General features: G+C 41.0%; 1 pseudogene; it reads right to left on the bottom strand.

Annotated features, from left to right (window-relative positions):
- Positions 1-8,897: 8,897 nt before the first annotated feature.
- Positions 8,898-10,061, bottom strand: LOC134807229 (olfactory receptor 52K2-like; annotated as a pseudogene).
- Positions 10,062-20,220: the final 10,159 nt, after the last annotated feature.

Raw genomic sequence — 20,220 nt, 5'->3', positions numbered from 1 at the left:
CTTGAAACTTAGACGAAGAAAGAGAATACTGCTCCTGAAAAGACCTTGAATATTGCATCTTTCTAGGTGGTCTGCTTGTTGACCATTGAGAATATAAACATATCCTGAAACAAACACAAATTTACATACCTTACATTCCTTGTAAGCTCCAGACTAGGATATCCAACTCCATACTCGATATCCCCACATATCTTCCTCACAGATATGTCAAACCTGCCATGCCTGAGGCAGAAATCATGACTACTTCTCTTCTTGTGCTGCCCATATCTCAGAACGTAACATCCTGCCCAACCAGTTGCTCAACCTAGAATCAAGTCATCCTGGATTCTTCTCTTTTCTTCCTGCATCATATTTAACCATCAGCAAGCACACTGGATCATCCTACATAGTAAATCTCCACGTTGCCCATTGCGTTTCCAACACTTCCACCCTTCCAACACCATCACCCTTGTTCAAGCCACAGCATCTCCCAGCAACTACTGCTACAAAAGAATCCTAACAAGTACACAAAGTTGCACTTTGTTCTCCAATATTTATCCTTCAACAATTACCCACCATATCATGAAGTGAAGGGACTGGAGTTAAGAAACTCTACCTATTTTCCTTCTGTAAACCCAGCCTCTAACATACATAGGTGTGGAACATTTCACTAAATAAAACAGACTACTAGATTACTGGAAGACATATTTCTCAGAATACTACTCCCCTCATGTGATTTAAGCTCAGAATTTGGGTTATCTTCTCATTTAAAATGCATCCAGAATGGAGGTTGTAAGCATCCCAATTACAATACTTTGTTACCTGCATCAGAATAAAATTCTCTTCTTAATGGAAAATACTATTTTAAATATTCATAATGTTTGTGCATTTTTGTCAGGAACAAGCCCTTATGACAACAGACATTTTTATTTTCAAGTACCATATCAGTACCTAGAAACACGCCTGGCATCTAAGAAACTCTTCTAAAATACTATGAAATAATCCCACAAACCTGCTGCACCTTTACCTTATCTCAATATGTATTTTCCACAAAACCCACATGTTTTACTTTGAGTCTCCATGTCCCCCTAGATTCCTCCATTCAACTTTTAAACATCACTAACCACCCTGTGAGCTATCTACCCATCTTCATACAAGAAAAAAAAGGCATCTCTTCTATCAGAAGACAGGGTGTCTAACAGTTCATAAATCTTACTTCCTTTGAAGTTCATCTAAAATCAGCTCCTCAGAATGAAGTGCTGTGAGTAGGAGTGTGAATGGAGCCAGTCTTCTTCCCCTAATATCCAGAAACTAAGACCTCCTCTGGAGTGCAAGTTTTGTCCAGACTGTTCATTGTTTTCAGAACTAAGATGTCCATGCTCAAAGGATTTATCTTCTATTTCTCCTTAAAAAAGGCCTCTGTACCCAGAATGGACTCAATTAATACTGAATCTATTTGGTTGCCTATACCTTTATCTTAAAAGGATATCAGAATGACATATCTGAAAAACTTAGAACCAGACAAGGAAGGATAATCACATAATCAAGATACTTCAAGACTGCTTCTGGTAGAAGAACCTCAAAGATAACGTATTTCTTACCTTTCCCTGCCATCTTTCTAGTTCAGGCCTCATTTTCTTCCTCTTGACTAATGCAGATGACCTTTAACTGGGATGGGGGCATTTGCGAGGGGTTAGAAAAAGCAATGACAGGAGGTGAGAAGTGACAGATCCAAACTGGAATAATCAACTAAGACTTCTTGGAGATGGCCCACAGTGTTTGGCATAGGACGGAAGCAGGCATCCTCTGTGGTGGGGAGAGCATCTGGAGTTTGTGTACCAAACAGTTGGGTGGGACTATCGAGACTTCTGTTCCCTCTATTGAAGGACCAGAGTAGAAGCAATAACAGGGTTGGAGAGCTGATGCCTAAGATCAGGACTGGCTATGGGAAGAAATTGACAGTGCCCCCACCTTCCAGCTCACTCCCACCTTCCTGCTCACTCCTACCTTCCTGCTCACCCCAATAACATCACTTGTTTTCTGTTTCCCTAAGTTGCAGCTCTATCCACAGTCCTCAGTCTGACTTACAATCCTGGGCCCTTTTCATTAGCTTCATGCAGCACCGGTGCCGCCTTCCTCTTTCAGTCTAAGGAGTCTTAGAAGGAGGAAGCTGGGAAGCGAGTAGCTGGCTTTAATCCTCACCAACCTCTGCCCTTCTCCCAGAAGGCTGTGGAAGCAGAAACTGCTGCACTTGAGCAGAGTCCTCAGAGACATCTCTGGCCTCCTCTCTCTGGGTTGATGCAAGGGGACTTCCCCTGACCCAAGGACTGTATCCTTGTTTCCTACAACCCATGCCTCCTCCCCAGCTAGTGGCACTGAGTTGTGCCTACCAGGGGTCATGCCCTACTTGCCAGAGGCTGTGAGACTTTCAGGTGGAGCTGGCTTGTGTCTTGGTGTTTGCTGTGCCTCTCCTTACTCTTTATCCTCACAGTGTCTTCAAAGAAAGCCAGCCCCTTCAGAAAATATACACTGCAAGCAACTCCTGTCAGAAGTGACTTGAAAGGGCAGGGAGTCCAGCCTGACCAGGCCAACGTCATCCATTAGGCATTTTATTTTGCATTCATATTTCATATTGGCCTGAGATATGCATTAATAACCAGCTTGTGACCTTGATCTGGCACCTGTCTGATCCCTGATCTATTTTCCTTATCTCTAAGGTAGAGATAACTTTTACAATATTTTCTAACTCACAAGGATAGGAGGATCTAAGTAGATAAACAAGAGGCCACTATGAATGGGATTCCTTATGAATAATTAGGAAATTACCAATCATCTATAAATGATAAAGGGTGATCTTTCTACCTACAGCTGACTTAATGTGTGCTGTTTTTCAAGGACCTGAGAAGATGCTTTTCACTAGAGTTCTCCTTGGATTTTGTCTACCCTAATTGCCCATAATTTTTAAAAGCAATCTCAGAACGCTGTAACTCAGTCATACTCACTCCCTTCCCACACAGGTACCCTGCAACTAACTTCCCCTTCTGTAATAGTTGGCCCTCAAGGGTGTGGACTCAGCCCTCCTCCATGATAAGTCTGATCTTTTGGGATGCTGGGATAAAGTGGAATTCCTACATAGTACATTTAAAGTTGCAGCCTAAATTAACAATGTACAGCTAGGCCAAGGGGATACAGCCTGTATGAAAAGCACCTCACCAAAACCTAATATGGCAAAAGCCAGATAAAAGCCAGACAAGAGCCAGATAGAATAGACAGGGTTTTTGTGAACAAAGCACCTTAATTTGCCCCCAACTCCATTCTGAATGGGTAATCCTGACATCATAGGAGCAGGATAAGAAGCACATGGAGTGGGGGAGTGGGCAGTGGGGCCATTGGCTCAAACCATGCTGGAGATAACTGCTGGAATATTGGAACACTTCGACTGTTTAATTCATTGACATCCTCCCCACCCTATCTTTTCTTTTGTAAAATCTAGATTCTTTTACATTCATATGCATCTTTGTTTTGGTGTTCTTCATTCCCTCCAGTTTTTTCATGTTTCCATCTGGATCATTTTTTTTCTGCATGAAAAACTACTTTTATTTTTGCTTTTATTACAGGCCATATAGTGACACATTCCATCAGCTTTTGCTCATTTGTAAAATTATCTTAGTCATCTTTGTTTGTGAAAGATGACTCACCTCCTGGGCCTCTGTCTAAAATTCTATTTCAATTTGAATAGGTTTTTAAATGGGCAATTCTTCTTTCATCCACTTTAGTATATTAATTGTATTCTGCCTTCACTTGCTTTTTTTGAAGTCAAGTATCTATTAATATCAGTCTTATTGTTGATCCTGTGAATATAATGTGCCCTACCCATACCTGGGTGCTGCCTTCTTTTTTTTTCCAGTTAGCTGTGATCACACAGAACATTGTAGGCCTTTGTATCAGTCTGTTCTCACACTGCTATGAAGAACTACCTGAGACTGGGTACTTTTATGGAGAAAAGAGGTTTGATTGACTCACAGTTCCTGCAGGCTGTACAGAAGCATGGCTGGGAGGCCTCAGGAAACTTAGTCATGGCAGAAGATGAAGGGGAAGCAAGCAGGTCTTACCACAGCGGAGCAGGAAAAAGGGAATGGGAGCGGGGCCATACGCTTTTAAACAGAACATCAAGGGGGAAATCTGCCCCCATGATCCTATCACCTCTCACCAGGTCCCCTCTTCTGACATGTGGGGATTACAATTCGAGAGGAGATTTGGGTGTGGACACAGAGCCAAACCATATCAGCCATGTAAGGATTTCACTTTGCAAAGGTTCATAATTTCTCTCAGAATAAAAGCCAAGGTTGAGCAGTGAATTGACATTATTTGACATATGTTTTTTAGATATTGCTTCTGACTTAATGGGAACAGCACAAGATGATGAGGATGAAAGCAGAGAAAGGATTACAGATGCTATTGTAGGCATCCAGAGAGAAGATGGTGTTTCCAGTTCAATGTGTTAATCATATATATGGAGCGAAATCAGATATATCAGATTTTATATCTATTTTTTAAGTGCCAGTGAGAATTCCTGAAAAATTAGCTCTAGGCTGTGAGAGAAAAAGAAATCAAAGATAACACCAAGACTCCTTGCTTGAGGAACACGTAGGTGGGAAGGTGTTGTGAGGGTTGCTAGGCAGAACAGGATCCTATACTCAAGCATTGATCCTACTTTAAGGATGATGTGCACCTCTGTGTCCTAGCTTGGAATGTTGGGATGACCTAGTTTTTGAGTGATTAGAAGTATTGCATCTAGGCCTAGATAACTGCATCAAGTTTCCTTTATCCTAATCTATATACCCATCTATATGGGTATAAAATTATATGTGCCTGTAGGCTACTCATATATCTTATTCATGTTTTGATTGTGTGCTAAACTCAAATGAGCTCATAGAGAAGGTAATTTTCCTTTTACTATTTGTGACTAATCCTGGCTGTGCTAATGTTATGTTGATACATTACCTGTCTATGGGATCCTTGTACTACTGGACTTGTTCTGGGAACAAAATTATTTCTTCACTGGGGATAGATATGACCTTAAGGATGATGTTATTCCCCGTATAAGTCAATGGGAAAATAAGATTTCTCTTGTTGGAAATAGCTTTTAAAATTCATGCTCTTTTCTATGTTTGTTTATATGTGGTTACAACTTAGTATTTATTTTTTAGCTGCCCACCTGCCCCAACTATTCTCAGACAAAATAATCAAGAGGTGTTGACTACATGAGGCATTTGTCTTTGTGTCTGAGGGATTCATGGGAGCAGTGATGGAATATAAGGAGAAGCAAGAGTGTAGGTTCTTGCAATACTCTTGTCTCCTGCACAGCTTCCAACCTTCTACACCACACCTGACAAATGCTTGGAGATTGTTTCAAAGATAACTAATATAGAGAGAGATAGAGATACTTCCTAAACAGTAGTCTCTGAGGAAACAATGAAAGGGGTCACAAAAAATGAAGTACAAGAATGCATTTGTGGAAGATCCTGTATGAAAATATACTCATTTTCTAGGCTGTAATAACAAAATACCACAGACTGGATGGTTTCAATACAGAAACCTATTTTCTCAATTCTGGAAGCTAGATGTTCAAGTTAAGGTGTGGCATGGTTGATTCCTTTTGAGGCCTCTCTCCTTGGCTTGGACATTGTCTTCTCCTTGTGTCTTTTCTTATATGGACACCTGTTGTATTAGATTGAGTGCCATCCTAATAACTTCATTTTAACTTAATTAACCTCTTTGAAGACCTTATCTCCAAATACGGTCATATTACTCTGAGATACTAGGGTTTAGGACTTCAACATATGAGTTTACTGAAGGGGGACACAATTCAGCTCATAACACCCTGCCTTCCGGCTCCCTAAAGTCTAGTCCTTCCCACATGCAAAATACAAGCATCCCCAATTCCAGGAGTTAACTGTAAATACAAAATCTCATCTAAATGTAATATCTAAATCACTTATGTGACACTCCGGCATGAATCCATCCTGAGGCAAAATTTCCCTCCAGCTGTAAACCTGTGAAACCAGACAAGCTACCTGTGACCAAAATATAATGGTAGAACAGGCACAGGGTAGGCATTCCCACTCAAAAAGGGAGAAATCAGAATAAAAGTGTTATGAGTCACAAATAAGTCTAAAACCTAGCAGGGCAAATTACACTTGATTTAAGGCTCAGAATAATCCTTTTTGACTCAATGGACAGCAGCCCCTAACCCCTCAGTCCTGGGTTAGCGGCACCCTGGCCTTCTGAAACCAATGGGCTGGCTCTGCCCTCTGGAACCAAGGAAGAGGCAGCCTAACCTCCTGGATCTGTGTCTTTTGGGCTTGTGGTGGCAGTGGTATCCCTGCCAACCTCTGAACAACCTTAGGGTATGTTTTCCCTTTTCTTTAAGGATAATGCATGTTTGCAGCTAAATAGCTGTATTGGGCCATCCTCTGGAATCCCGGAAGTCCAACTACCTTCTTTCATGTCATCCTAACTCTGTTCATTTCTGATGCTAATAAAATTCTCAAAAAGCATGTTGGTCTCTGATGCAATTCATGGGGTCCAAACTCTCAGCTAAAAGGGATTCCTGTGAGTCTTTCCTGCATAGCCCCATCTCTATTCCTGGCTTCTGCTGAGATGGCTGATTGTATTCATAAACACATGCCTAATCCTTTTTTTAAAAATTGGCACATATTAATTGTACATATTTAGAGGGTGCACGCAATATTTCCATACATGTATACAACTGGTAATGATCAAATCAGGGTAATCAATTTGAGATAATCTATCACCTCAAATATTCATCATTTCATTGTGTTGAACATTCAAAATCCACTCCTCTGGCTGTTTTGAAATCTATACTAAATTATTAACTATTGTCATTCTAGTGTGCTATGGAATACTAAAACTTATTCCTTCTACCTAAAGGGCAATTTTCTACCCATTAACCAACTCCTCCCTATACCCTCTTCCCCCCTACTCTTCCAAGCCTCTGGTAACGACTATTCTAGTCTCCACTTCTGTAACACCGACTTTCTTTACCTCCCAAATATGAGTGGGACCATGAAGTATTTGTCATTCTGTGCTGGTTTATTTCATTTAATATACCTAATCTTTTTAGAAAATGGTTGTCCAGCCACACCCTTGATGTTCTTTCCAAATTACACTTATTTATTGTAATATGGATATGCTGAGAATTTTTCAGTCTTTAATTCCCGATTCCTTTTTGCTTAAATTCTTCTCCAACTTATCTCTCTCCTCACTCATAAGCAACAAGAACAAACCGGGTCACAACTTCAGCACTTTGCTTAGAAATCTCCTCAGCTAAATATCCAAGTTCATTACTTACAAGTTCTACTTTCCACAAAGTACTAGAACACAATTTGTCCAAGTTATTTTTCCTTTGATAACATAGATCATCTTTCTTCCAGTTCCTCCTTCCTGAGACCTCACTAAAAGCATCTTTAATATTCATATTTCTACCTACAATCTCTTCGAAGAAATCTTAGCCTTTTTTAACACGCACCTCAAAACTTTTTCAGCTTCAACCCATTACTCAGTTTCCAAGCAACTTCCACATTTTTAGGTATTAGTTACAGTAGCACCTTACTTTCTGGTGCCAAAAGTAGTTTTCTAGGGCTTCTATAAAAGGTAATACAAACTGGGTGGCCTAATAAACAGAAATTTATTTCTTCACAATTCTAGAAGATAGAAGTCCAAGATCCAAGCAGAATTGGTTGCTACCGAGGCCACTCTTCTTTGCTTGTACATGGCCATCTTTCTGTATCTTTACGTGGTCTTCACTCTGCCTGTGTCTGTGTACAAATTTTCTCTTCTTATATAGACACCTGTCATATTGGATTAAGGCCCATCCTAATCACCTCATTTTAACTTAAGTATTACTTTAAAGACTTTATCCCCAAATACAGTCACATTCTGAAGTGCTGGGTGTTAGGATTTTAACATATAAATTGGAAAGGGGAACAAAATTCAACTCATAAGACACGGTATGAGGGAGCATCAGAGGTGCAGTTCTCAGGATTAATATTGAGGGAATTCTTGAGTACCTAAGTTTGAATGAAATAGAACAAAACCTAAGTCAATATGCCCACATCTCATCTTCTTTGACTTCTCATATTTCTTCTATGCTGGGCCTTGGAATGGTGAGTTTAGAGAACACAAACCATTGGAATTATTCCATCCTCTGTCTGAGGACATAAACATAAGTCCGGCATCCCTTTCTTAACAGTCTGTATCCCTAGCCGATAGCATAGACTTGGCTAGATTATTAAATAAATAAACAATTCACATTCTTGTTGAAAACATAAGATACATCTATGCACAAAGAAAGAGTTATGTGATATATAATAAAATGTCAGAGGATATGGTTTTTCTTCAAAGTATTTAATGAGATGGAATAGCCATGAGGATGAGGAGGTAAAAAGAAATCAAAGAATACAGACTGGCTTAGTTGAAGAAATAACCTTCTAACAAGCAGAGCTGTCTCACTTGGAATAAATAGGCCTAAAGGATGCATGTGCACCAGCACTGACAGTGTTTAGGTAGAGTCTAGGGATCAACTGTTAGAATATAGCAGAACTCCTGCACTGGATGGAGTAGGGGTCCTAACTCGGGAATCTGAGTGGATAATTCACCAAATTTCCAACAAGTCAGAGATGGAAATTCAGATTTTCACAGTCTTCTCTTAGGCAAATGAACTTGGAAGCATCTTTGTGTCCTTCAGCAAAGTCACCATGAGGCCGGAGGGTCAAGACACTGTCAAGTTTACTGACAGGAGTCAGGGCTCTGTGAGGAGACAGCACAGTCACCAGGTTCAATCCAGAGGCTACCAGACGGCAAAGACCCACAAATTCTAAACAGACTCTTGGCACTGAGCTTCAGGACATCATTTATTCTTTTCATAATACAAGAAAAGAACTAAACATGGAGTCTAGCACCCATCTACTCTCAGCACAGCCCTGGCCCACTACAGCATTCATTGTGCCCCACTCTTTTTCCACTTATTCCTCACTCTCTATTCACACATCCTTTCTCAGGAATACTCCCAAGACTGTCACGGATCTGCTTGGTCTTAACGCCATAGATGATGGGATTGACCATGGGTGGGAAGAGCAAATAGAAATTGGCGAGGAGAATGTGGACGTGTGGGGCAGCACAGCGGGCCACACGGTGCATGACTGAAGAGATGACTGAAGGTGTGTAGAAGGCTAAGATGGCACCTATGTGAGAGACACATGTCCCAAATGCTTTGTAGCGGGCCTTCTGAGAGGAGAGTTCTAGAACTGCCTGAAGGATAAAGATATAAGATAGGATGATAAAGAATAGATCCAACACTCCAATAAACATGGCCACAGCAATGCCATAGATATTGTTGAAGCTAGTGTTCCCACAGCCAGCCTGACCACAGCCATGTGTTCACAGTAGCAGTGGGCAATCACTGGGCCTCGGCAGTAGTGGAAACATCTCAGCAGGAAGGGGAGTGGAGTCATTAGTGTCACAGCCCGGGCCACAGCAGCCATGCCAATCTTGGTGATGAGGGACCCAGTCAGGACCGTGGTGTAGTGCAGTGGCTTGCAGATGGCCACATAGTGGTCAAAGGCCATGGCCAGCAGCACTGCTGACTCCATGATGGAGAAGGAGTGAAGGAAGAACATCTGGACCAGACAGGCAAAAAAGTTGATCTCCCGATCCCTGAACCAGAATATGGCAAGCATTTTGGGCAATGCTGAGGAGGAAAGGACCAGGTCGATGGCTGCCAACATGGCCAGAAAGAGGTATGTGGGCTCATGGAGGGCTGCATCAGCCTGGGTGATGAGAAGGAGGGTGCAGTTTCCAAGCAGGGCCAGTGTATATGCTGAGAAGGGGATGGAGATCCAGATGTGCAGGTGCTCCAGGCCTGGAATCCCCATCAACAAGAAGGAAGTTGGATGTGTTGAGGTGATATTGGAGGCTGACATGACTCTTGGAAATTCTCCTTGTTGATCTTCACAGGCTCCTTCACCTTCTAGGAAGAGTATCCAGAGTACATAGGATTAGAGAGTTCAATCACCTTCTATGATGAGCCCTTGTTACCATTCCTACTCCTTAAACAAAATCCACTAGAAGTTCTCATAGACATGGAGAAGCATAATCTATGGTTCCTGCCCACAAGAAACTCTCATTTTTACTGACATCTAAATATTTAGATATCAATAGACCTGATACCACTAAACAGTTCTCATAAAGGAATGCAGAAGTGGTATTGTTTTGTGTTCTTGGTGACAGGATTATCTTGATCAAACAAGTAAAATATGTTTAAATCAATTCATTTAGGTCATACATTGTTACCATTCAACCTACCAATCAAACAAAACTCCCAATCATATGAGTAAATTTTCTGTTGAACTTTCTGGCTTAAGTGCCTATATAAGTCAAATGAACCCTGCAATTCCAGTGCCTCAATTAATCATACAATCTGTTTAACTTATCTGGAAGTATACTATCTAATGGCATTGCCACTTGCCCAAATGTGGCTATTTCTAGTCATCAAAAATAAAATTAAAAATTCATACCTCAATCAGAAAAAATTAAGTGTTCAGTAGCATCTAAATTTAAGTGCTCAATAACCCCATGTGACTAGTGGCTACTATACTGGACAATTTAGGTCAAGACTATTTCTATCCTTGCAGAAAGCTCCATTAAAGGGCACTGCTTTATAATACATCTTCCAGGTTCTTTTAACAAAAACTTTAAAAATACAGCTATGCCTCCAGCTTACGAGAAGATGAAGAGCCTTCTCTTTTGGTTTTCCTTCATCTAAACTCACATTAACTTTGCTGTTCATGTGGGTCTCCCTCCGTCCATCTTCCATTTCCTTAATTTTCATCACAGAACTCTTCCATCTTTAGAAAGACTAACATCTGGCTCCCCTACACACAAACTTTATGCTTAACAATTTTTAATATTTCTCTCCTCTCTTGCTCAGTTTTCTTTCTTCTGTCAAAAGCCTTAAACACTGAAGTTGCCCAGTTTTTACCCGGGCATTCTTCTTCTTAGAATTTATTTAATGAAGTTCTTTTGACAATTAAATGAGATAATGCATCGAGACAGCACAGTCAGTAAGCAAAGTAACTGCTTAGTTATTGGTCTTTTTTCAATATGAGAAAATTGAGTGTTGGGAAAATAATATCTCTAAGACACCATAGTTAATAGTGTCAGCCAAGTTTGAGTTCTAGCGTTTTCCAAATTTAATGTTCTAAATAATCATCTCCTTTTGCTTCTACCTAAATGCCCAAAGGCAACTCATGTTTTGTATATCCAAATTTAAAACAAGTTTCTTTTTTTCCATAAAGTATGGGAAAAGTTTAGAATCTGAAGCCTCAGCCAAAATCATGATTGTCCAAGGTCACGTAGCTAGAAGATGTGGCAAATAGCTTATTTCTAAGCCCCTGTTTCTTCTCTGGAAATGGGTAATAAAACTGCCCTACCTTTATCTCAGGGTTGTAGGGAGAATACTAGAATTACACACAAAATGTCTTTTTGTATAATTATTTAGTGTTTATTATTATTTTTTGAGGCGGAGTCTCGCTCCTTCGCCCAGGCCGGAGTGCAGTGGCGCTATCTCGGCTCACTGTAAGCTCTGCCTCCCTGGCTCACGTGACTGTCCTGCCTCAGCCTCCCGAGCAGCTGGGACCACAGGTGCCCGCTACCACGCCCGGCTAATTTTTTGTATTTTTAGTAGATACGGGGTTTCACCGTGTTAGCCCGGATGGTCTCCATCTCCTGACCTCGTGATCTGCCCGCCTCGGCCTCCCAAAGTGCTGGGACTACAGGCGTGAGTCACCGCGCCCAGCCTAACGTTTATTATTTAGAGCCTTATTTGTCATCTGTCTCTCCCTCCACAGAAAACTTATGCTTGAAAAGAAAAAAAAAAAGGTTTCTATGTCGATTAACACTTTATAATCTTCTCTTCCATGATCTTATATCCTCTCTATTTTTTCAAAGTTTAGCTCTTCTTTGCATAAAAATACCTAGGAATGTCTACATATTCAGATTCAACTCCCACAAATTTCCTGTAGTATTAGCACATTCTAATCTACCTGAAAAAGCGCTCATTTGGGCCAGAAATGACCTCCATATGATGCCATGGTCACATACTTGCCTTCATTCATGTTGATCTTTCAGCAGCTTTTTTCTGAATTGACCACTCTTCTGAAACTCCTTTTCTCCTCTTGGCTCCCCTTAATACTTACATTACCCATCAAAGGAGCTGCTTCTTTCAGTCTCCTGCTTCAGCCCTACCTCAAAATATTGAATTATTGCATGTCTCAAGCTTTAATTCTGTTCAATGCTATGTCCACATAAAATTCAGTAAATATATTTGGCAAATTTAGTACAATAAAAATGTAAATATTTTTGCTGATTCGATTAAGAAAAAATTCATGAACAAAACAGATCCCTTGGAGTAATTTTGCTAAAGGTTGGAGAAGGATCACAAAAGGACATAGTAAGTAAATTACATCATAATATACAAAGGTTCACTGTCGTGATTTTAAAAAACAAACCAAAAAAAGGATCAAGGATATTGAGGATAGGAATTCCATGGCAGGGAGCAGGGGAGGTTGAAATCTGAAATAAAGAGATCATTGCAGGCCTCATTGCAAAGGGAATTCTAGCAAATATTAAATGAGGTGAGGAAATACTAGCTTTGTTTCTTTAAAAAGCCAAACCTGTAATTCCAGACAAGTGGTATATATAGAAAAATTATACAATGAACAAGAGTAGGATGAAGGAGTGGAACAGGAAAGAGAATATGGATCCAAAGGTGCATTATTGAGCTGGATAATGCAGTCATCACTGTATCCAGTTCCACATGAAGAACCATTAACAAGGAACCAAATAATTGTCCACTCTAGACACAGAAGAGGGGAACTCTTATCCACTGGCTTCCACACCCTGGCTTCCACACACATCCTTGGGACAACCCAAGGAGGGTGAATTTCCTTGCACTTTTAGGTCTATACATGCACCAGAATAACTGAATGAGATCCCTGAGGTGCCATGCAAAAAAGGAGAGAAACTCTGGAGTGGGATGCAGCTGAGCAAGGTGCTGTCAACCTACACCAGCACTCAAATGGTTCCCACAGCAATGGCTACAACAAAAAGGGGAGATGATAGGACGTGAGACAGCCATAAGATAATGTAGGATGTAGGAGTCTCCCACAGGAGAGGAACAGTCTAAGAAAATGGAACAGCCAGAGAAAATGCCCTAAGACATAAAAACACCTGGTATTCGAAGATCAGCAGGCAGTCTGCTAGGATGAAGTGAATGAGCAGGAGAATCAAGTTAGGGTGCTGGGGCCAGATCACACAGGACCTCATAGGCCTTTGTGGAACTTTGCAAAGGTTCCTCATTTCTCTCAGAATCAAAGACATTGTTTTCAGCAGAGAGGGAGGAGACTTACACTTTTAAAGTTTTCTGTGGCATCCATGATGGATAATAGCACAAATAGGGAAGGGTAGAACCGGGGAAAAGTGCCTGGAGACTGTTGCAGGAATCCAGGGAAGGGAGAGAACATTGGCTCAGGATCAAGGTAGCAGTGTATGTAGTGGGAAGTAATGGGATTGGGGATATATTTCAAAAATAATGTCAGTGATATTCTTGACAGGTTGGATATAGGATGTGAGACAACAGAGAGTCAAAGATGAGACCCAATTTTTCGCATAAACATCTAATAGAAAGGAGTTGCTCCCAACTGTGATGGGGAAGGTATGGAGGGTGGAGGTCAAGACTTCAATTTTGAACAGAGTAAGTTTGAGATATCTATCAGAAATTCAAGTGAAGATGGTGAAATATATGTGGAAAAGAGATAAACAGCACCCAGATAATAAGTTTTCACAGAGAGAAAAGAACCTAGGACTGAATCTCAATGTTAAGAATGGGGTAGGAGAGGAGTTGGGGCCCATGGAGAAGTTGGAAAGGAACTCTGATAGTGGACAAGTATTAATATAGAAAGGTTTTTAAGGTGATGTGCTATATTAATAGTCTATTGAATATAATTTGTTAATGAGGACATTATCACTGATTTAGTAAGATTATACTAAATGCTATTGATGAGTCAAAGAATTTGAAAACCAAATTAGCCTGCTTTTGGAATCACAGAGGATCAAATGCCTTGATAAAAACTATTTTGCTAGAATAGAGGAAGGCAAAGTGTTACTTGACTTAGAATAGCTGAAAGAGGAATTGAAGTCTTTTAACATGGTTCACTCCTTTGAAGAGTTTGGATGTAAAGGCCAGTAAGTAAATAGAACGCTGGCTAAAAGTGAACAGTAGAGTCAAGAGTTTGTGTGTTTGCATGTCTGTGTGTTTATATGTAAATTTGTTTTTAAGAAGGGAGAAATAACATGTTTTTTCTGTTGAAAAATTATCCAGTAGTAGGAGAAAACTTGAAAATTAAAAAAGGGAATACTGTTCCTGAAAAGAACTTGAACACTGCATCTTTCTTCTGGTTGACCATTGAGACGTAAACATATCCTGAAATGTCAAATATAATTTAAATACTTTACCTTCCCTGTAAACTCCAGACTAGACTATCCCCACATATCAGCTTCACAGATATGTCAAACCTGTCATGCCTGAGGCAGAAATTATAACCACTTCTCTGCTTGTGCCACCCATATCTCAGAATGCAACATCCTGTCCAAGCAGTTGCTCAACCTAGAATCAAGTCATCCTGGATTCTTCCCTATTCTTCCTGCACCATATTTAACCATCAGCAGGTACCACTGGATCATCCTACGGACTAAATCTCCAAGTTGTCTGTTATATTTCCATCATCATCACCCTTGTGCAAACCACCAGCATCTATCACCAACTACTGCTGCAAAAGAATCTTAACAAGTATACAAAGTTCCTCTTTTATTCTCTAATATCTGTCCTTTCATAAATATTCACCAAATCACAAAGTGAAGGGACTGAAGTTAAAGGACTGTGCCTATTCCCTTCTGTAAACTCAGGCTCTAACATACATGGTAAGCGTGGAACATTTCACCAAATGAAGCATGACTTCTAGACTGCTGAAAGACATCTCTCTGACGTTTTCAGATTACTACTCCCCTCCCCTCATATGATGCAAGCTCAGAATGTTTGATTATCTTGTAATTTAAAATGCATCTGGGATGGAAGTTCTAAGAATCCCAACAATAACCTCTGTTACCTACATCAGAATAAAATTCTCTTCTTAATGGAAAATACTGTTTTAAGTATTAATATTTGTACATTTCTTCCAGGAACTAGATTTGACCTCGTGGCAAATAGGTACTATGACAATAAGAACATTCTTTCTCTTCAACTGGTATATCTTCAGTACCACGAACATTGGCTGGTACATAACAAACCTGTGGGATAAAAAAAAACACAGCTATTGTACATCTCCCCTTGTAAACATGCATTTTCCTCAATCCAAGCATGTTTTACTTTGTCTTCATATCCCCCTTGAATTCCTCTGTGCAACTTCTGAACATCACTGATCATCTTGAGACCTGCTCACCCATCCTCACACATAGAAAATTGATGGCATCTCTTAAATTTTTCTGGAAAAGACAAGATGTCCAAGTCCATAAATCTTATTTCCTTTGAAAGTCACCTAAAATCAACTCCTCTCAGAATGAAGGACTCAGAGTAGGAGCGTGAATGGAGCCAGTCGTCTTCCCCTAATATCCAGAATCTAAGACCTGCTCTGTAGTGAAAATTTTGTCCAGACTGTTCATTGTTTTCAGAACTAAGATATCCATGCTCAAAGGACTTGTCTGTTTATGTCTCCCAAAACTCCTTAAAAGAGGCCTCCATATGCTGAATGGACTCAGTTAATACTGATATCTATTTGGTTGCCTACAGCTTTATCTTAAAAGGATATCAGAATGACAGATTTGAAAAATTAAGAACCAGACAAGGAAGGATAGTCACATATACAAGGTGCTTCAAGACTGCTTCTGGTAGAAGAACCTCAAAAACATGTATTTACCTTTCTCTGACATTTGTCTAGTTCAGGCCCCATTTTCTTCCTCTTGACTAATGCAGAAGCCCTTTAACTGGGATGGGGACACTGGTGGGATTTAGGAAAAGCAGTGACTGGATCCAAACTGGAATAATCAGCTAAGAGCTCTTGGAGATGGCCCACAGTGTTTGGCACAGAAAGGAAGCAGGCATCCTCTGTCGTGGGGCAAGTGTCTGGGGTTTATACACAAACCAGTTAGGTGGGACTATCAAGACTTCTCTTCCCTCTATTGGAGGGCAAAGATGAGGAAATATGGGATTTGGGCAGAGGGTAAGGTGCGGGAAGTAACTGAGAGTGCCCCCACCCACCTTCCTGCTCACCCCAACTATGTTACCTCTTTCCTCTTTCTCCCCAGTTGCAGCTCTGTTCACACTTCTCAGTCTGACTTAAAATTCTGGGCTCTTTCCCTTAGCTTCATGCAGCCCCAGTGCCACCTTCCTTTTCTAGTCTAAAGAGTTTGGGAAGGAAGAACCTGGGCAAATAGCAGCTGGCTTTATCCTCACCAACCTCTGCCCTCCTCCCATAAGGCTGTGGAAGCAGAAACTGCTGCACTTGAGGAGAATCCTCAGGGATCACAGACGGCTCTGGCCTCATCTCTCAGGGCCTTTATAAGGGGACTCCCCTGACCCAGGACTCAAACCCTGAAGGTTTCCTGCCCCATTTAATAGCACTGAGTCATGCCTCCCAGGGATCATGCCCTACTTCCCAGAAGCTGTGAGCATTTTCAGTGGAGCTGGCTTGCACCTTGGACTTTGCTGTGCCTCTCCTTACCTTTACTATCATACTTGCAGTATCTCAAAAGAAAGACCAACTCACTAGAATGTGTACACTGCAGGCAACTCCTATCCCAATGTGACGTGAAAGGGTAATGATTCCAGTCTGACCAGGCCAAGGTCATCCATTAGGTGTTCTATTTTGCATGCATATTCTATATTAACCTGAACGCTACATTAATATCCCACTTGTGACCTTGGTTTGGCATTTTCTGATGCTTAATCTGCTTTCTCATCTCTAAAGTAGAGATAATATTCACAATTTTTCATAACTTACAGAATGGATGGGAAATTTATGTACATAATTGAGATGACAGTATAAATGTGAATGTGTATGAATAATGACCATTCCTCTATAAATGATAAAGGGTGACCTTTCTGCCTACAACTGACTTGAATGTCTATTTTTCAAAGACCTGAGAAGAAAGCTGCTTTTTACCAGGGTTCCTGTCTTAGTCTATTTTCTTTTGCTTATAACACAATACCATTAAATTGGGTGACTTATAAAGGAAAGGAATTGATTTCCTGCAGTCATGGAGGCTGAGAAGCCCAAGATCATGGGGCCTAGGTCATTCTTGCTGGTGGGGCCTCCCTACAGTCTCAAGGGGCCACAGGACATCCCACAGCAAGGAGCTGAACATGCTAATGTGCTACCTCAGGTCTCTCTTCCTCTTCTCGTAAAGCCACCATTCCCACCACAATGTTAACAAGCTGGTTTGTTAATCCATTAATCTATTCATGAATAGATTAGTCCATACATGAGGGCAGAGCCCATGTGACCCAGTCACTGCTTTTAAAGGCCCCAGTTCTCAGTACTGCCACATTGGAGATTTGTATGGCAGGGACAAATATTCAAACCATAGTATTCTGCCCTGCCCCACCCCCTAAAACTCATGTTCTGACATACAAATACGTTCATGCTATCTCTATAGCCCCAATGTTTTAACTCATTCCAGCACCAACTCAAAAGTCCAAAGTGCAGACTCTCATCTATGAGTCTGTGAAATCAGAACAGGTTACCTACTTCCAAGATACATTGATGCTACAGACATAAAACATTCTTATTCCAAAAGGGAGAAGTAGGCAAAGAAAGGAATAACGTGCCACAGGCAAGGCCAAAACCCAGCAGGGCAGACATTACATCTTAAAGCTAGACAATAATTGCTTTTCATTTTATGTAAAGCCTCCTGGCAGCCCCAGGCAGCCCCACCCTATGGCTTTGCTGTGTACTCCACACAACACTGCCTCTATAGGTTTCTGAGGGTTTCCCAGGTAGGCATTGCCTGCTGCTGGTAACGCTACAGTTCTGGGGTCCTGCTTTCATGACACTAGGCATCATCCTGGTAAGAACTCTCTGCAGCAGCTCCAACCCCACATTTTTACTCAGCACAGCTCTAGTGGGGGCTCTTAGCAGGGGTGCAGTGGCTCTGCCCCACAAGTCTCTGCCCCAGCTCCCACGTTGTAATCAACTTCCTGTGAAATCTGCATGGAGACTGCCAAGTCTTCACAGCTCTTGCTTTCTGCAAGCCTGCAGGATTAGCACCACATGGACACTGCCAAGGCTTAGGGCTTGTATCCTCTTAAAGGGCAAGTCGACCTGCACCTGGGGCTGCTTGGGCCATAGCTGGATCAGCTGAGAAGCACTGAGCCAGAGTAAATTAGGGAGCAGAATCCCAAGACAGCCCTGGGTAGCAAACCTTTGGAGGGTGCCTCGGGCCTCTCTCTGGAAACTATTTTTTCCTTCTAGGCTTCTGGATCTATGATAGGAGTGACAGCCTCAACTATCTTTGATAATGCCTTCAGGGTCTTTCTTCTGTCATGCAAAAGACCACCACAATGGCTAAATAATAGAGGAATTTTATTGGCAATATTAGTTGCAAACCAGGAAAAGATAGTCTCTAACTTGTACCAAAGGTTCTCTCTCTGAAGAGGGAAAGGGCAGACTGGTTTTTATGCTTCACAAGGTGTGTATTACATGATAGTCATACATACTCAGCAGGTTTGGAGAAAAAGCTAATACATATTTATGAGGGGAGTTGAGCATATGCATAATGGGTAAAGATATATGTAATATACATCTCATGTTCATTTTGGAGTGAGGTTTTAGCATTAAAATGAGGCAGAACTTGGCTCTTTATTTTTGCCTTTTATCAAAAGACAAACCATAGGACACAAAGACAGTTATGAGCGTGCTGAAACTGGCTTGAGGTCTGCAATTGTTTATCAGGAAAGAATGTAAGGCAAGTCCTCTGTCTAATCAGAATTGTAGTGGCCTGGGTTGTAAATCACTTAGGAAAGGTTTGACAATCTACCTAATAGCTCCTGTTGTTAGGGAGATTAGCAAGAGTGTGGTTCTTCTTGTAGCCATAAGGAATTTAGGAAGTTGCCATGCCAGTCAAGCGTGAATCCTCAACCAGTAGGTAACTTTTGTTTCCTTAATCTTAGGGTCCATATCAGTTGATAAAGGGGCATCTATTTTGGTCTCTCAAATTATACTTCCATTGTCTTGAGGACCTGGTTCTTTTCAATCCATGTTAATCTCCGTAGCAAACCACGTCTGGGCTACACTCTTGGTTTCCTCTCCTGAGCACACTTTTTCATTCTTTACATCAAGAGGCTGAGAGTTTTCCAAATCTTTCCACTTTACTTTCCTTTTAATCATAAATCCTGTTTTTAAATTATGCCTTTGCTCCTGAATCTCAGTGTAAGGGGCCAAAATTAACCCCCATGAATCACCTTCTATATTTTGCTTAGAAACTTCTTCAGCCAAGTACCCTAGTTTATCACTGTCAAGTCTGGCCCTTCACGAAGCCCTTGGGCATGAACACAGTTTAGCTAAGTTCTTGGCCAATTTATGACAGCGATGATCTTTACTCCTGTTTTCAATAATTTGTCCCTCAATTCTATCTGAAACCTTATCAGAATGGCCCTTATGCTTCATATTTTTACCAGCATTCCGGCCACAACCACTTAATCTCTAAAGAATTTCAAATGTTCCCTAATCTTTATTTCCTCTAAGCCCTCATCAGAGTCTAGGCTTTTAAGATGCTCCTCCAAATTTGTCCAGCCTCTTCCCAATGTTAGAAACAAATGCTTGATACTGCAAAGAAGAACCAGCACTCAGGCAAAAAGTTTTCTCAGCAAGGCAATTTACTTCTGTAGAATGGTGAAACCTGCATCAGCCACAATTGCAAGAGCACACCAAACAAAGGAGAAAAGGGGTTTTTATCCCTAACGCAATTCCTGTTTGTGTCCTTTCCCCATTGGCTGGAGTTGGACCTTACAATCTAATCTATCCAGGTTGGCTGAGACTTAAACTTCTCCAAATAGGGAAAAAGACTTAAACTTTTCCAGATAGGGTAAACAAGCACTTTGCGAAAGGA

This window comes from Pan troglodytes, chromosome 9 (genome assembly GCF_028858775.2).
Source record: "Pan troglodytes isolate AG18354 chromosome 9, NHGRI_mPanTro3-v2.0_pri, whole genome shotgun sequence".
Lineage (NCBI taxonomy): Eukaryota > Metazoa > Chordata > Mammalia > Primates > Hominidae > Pan > Pan troglodytes.
This window is presented reverse-complemented; position numbering and strand designations above follow the sequence as displayed.